The following is a 2864-nucleotide window of genomic DNA, read 5'->3' on the forward strand; positions in this document are numbered from 1 at the left end:
GTCGACCATGACCTCCTTCTTGCTAGTCTTCACTCTATTGGACTAAAGGATGCTGCTTTCTCCTGCTCCTCCTACCTCTCTGACCGCTCTTTCAGCATCTCCTTCGCTGGCTCTATCTCCTCTCCGCTCCCCCACACAGTTGGGGTCCCCTAGGGCTCAGTCCTTGGCCCCCTTCTCTTTTCTATCTACACTCCATCCATAGTTTTGGCCTCCAATTCCACCTCTACGCTGATGACACCCAGTTATACACCTCTTCCAGCGACGTATCTGGTACCACCATAACCCCCAGACAGCACACTGCTAAAGTGAATGGAGAGGGGTGGTGGAGAGCGAGGAGAGAAATCTCCTCCAGCCGCCCTGCTGAGCGAGCCAACGATACTCGCTTCTGTGCAGCAGCACGGGAGCGAGTACTCACAGGGACGAGTGTCAAGCATCGTTTGCCCGACATTCGTCCAGAGTAAATGGGCCTTTAGTGTAGTATGTCTCCACTTGGGCATGACCTAGGCATTAGCTGTATGTCAGTCCGGCCAACCCATACCTCCGGTGGAGACATACTACATTATTACCCAGCACCACTCCATTGGATCAGCCGCCACTCCAGGCTGTATGATCAGAGAATGAGGCAGTCTCTGCTTCTAATCCATGTAACGTGAACTCTCACGGCAAGATGGAGGCAGTGATAGTAATATGTGTTCATAGTTTTCCGATTTTCAAATTCTGACCTGGATTATTTCTTATCTACCATCTTATCCCCTCATCATTATTTGTATATTGCTGCTGACTGTCAAAGTTATAGGGAAGCGCTGCTGACTGTCGCCGAGGAGGCACTTTTACTGACTTTGTTATAGGGAAACTGATGACCTGAAAGTTGTGTGACTGGCACTATTATGAGAACTCTATTGTTGTCAGTCAGCCAACACTGTAATGAAGGAACTATAGCTGACTCTCCCTATTATGGGCGCACTGTGGCTTGTACTGCTTTGATTCTTGGAGCAACTGAAAAGTACTTACCAGAGTGCACCCGAAATACTCACCACTCTTTTCTTCCTCCAAAAGTTTTGCTGTTGTCTCACAAGAGTTCTGTGACCACTGGGCAATCAGGAGCAATATTGCTTAATCACAGAAAGCTAGGATATTATTACCCACTAATCACCAGGGATTTGATTATTACATACTAGTCACCAGGGATCCTAATATCATTACCCACTGCATACCAGGGACTTTATTATTACCCACTAGACAACAGGGATCTTATTTTTAATGTTATTGGCCACTAGTCACCAGGGATCATATTATTATTATTACCTACTACATACCAGGGACATTATTATTACCCATTAGACAACACGTATCTTATTGTTATTGCCTCTAAACATCAGGTATCCTATTATTATTACTACCCACTAGTCACCAGGGATCTTATTATTGTTACCCCCTAGTCACCAGGAATCTTATGATTATTACTTACTAGTCACTAGGAATATTATTATTATTACTACCCACTACATACCAGGGATTTAATTATTACTACTCACTAGACACCGGGAATTTACACTTTTTGGCATTCCTCTAGCAGTACCATAACTAGTAGAACTAGACTCTTAATGTGTCTGATTTCAATATTGTGATGTTATTTCTACTTTGGGCACAAGCACATATGTGACTGTGGCAGATAAAGCAATCACAGAACACCCAGGTTACTGTCTCTCCATGGAAAAGGCTAATTTGGGATAATTCACTGGGGAACACAATTTTTGGCGACTGAGATGTTAGAACTTTTTTGGGGTCATAGATTCTGAAAATGACATTTAGTTTTTCTGCATCCGATCTGCTTATCAAGATCTGACATAAGTCTATATGAATATATCCATGTATACATATTGTATTATACATGTAATGACGGCCAATCAAAAGCTGAAGGTGCAAAGCTAAATCCCAAGAAGCCAAGAACATGAACAAAACAAGAGTTTCTTCATTGAGATGTCGATGACTCTACATTTCTGTGATTTCCTGCAATAAGATGTTCCTGGACATTTGCGCTGGATGTGTCATCAGTAGTCCGCCATCATATGCATCTCCCATCGTCTGCAGTCCTGTTCTTCCACGGTCCCCAGTAGTCCGCCATCATACACGTCTCCCATTGTTCGCAGTCCTGTTCTTCCACGGTTCCCAGTAGTTCGCCATCATATACATCTCCCATCGTTCGCAGTCCTGTTCTCCCACGGTCCCCAGTAATCCACCATCATATGCATCTCCCATCATCCACAGTCCTGTTCTCCCACGGTCCCCAGTAGTCCGTCATCATATGCGTCTCCCATTGTACGCAGTCCTGTTCTTCCACGGTCACCAGTAGTCCGCCATCATATGTGTCTCCCATCATCCGCAGCCCTGTTCTTCCACGGTCACCAGTAGTCCACCATCATATGCGTCTCATCGTTCGCAGTCCTGTTCTCCCACGGTCCTCAGTAGTCCGCCATCATAAGCTTCTCCCATCGTCCGCAGTCCTGTTCTTCCACAGTCACCAGTAGTCCGCCATCATAAGCTTCTCCCATCGTTCACAGCCCTGTTCTTCCACGGTCACCAGTAGTCTGCCATCATATGCGTCTCCCATCGTCCGCAGTCCTGTTCTCCCACGGTCACCCTTAGTCCATCATATGTCTCCCATCGTTCACAGTCTTGTTCTTCTACGGTCACCAGTAGTCTGCCATCGAATGCGTCTCCCATCGTCCACAGTCCTGTTCTTCCACCGTCCTTATTTCTTGGTGAGATCGTTTTCCCTGTTCATCACTTCCATCACCCAGCCAATCTGAAAATCCATCCAGAATGACTGCCGGTCCTGCGGTCTGATGCTCATGTTACACCCG

Source organism: Eleutherodactylus coqui, chromosome 9 (assembly GCF_035609145.1).
Source record: "Eleutherodactylus coqui strain aEleCoq1 chromosome 9, aEleCoq1.hap1, whole genome shotgun sequence".
Classification (NCBI taxonomy): domain Eukaryota; kingdom Metazoa; phylum Chordata; class Amphibia; order Anura; family Eleutherodactylidae; genus Eleutherodactylus; species Eleutherodactylus coqui.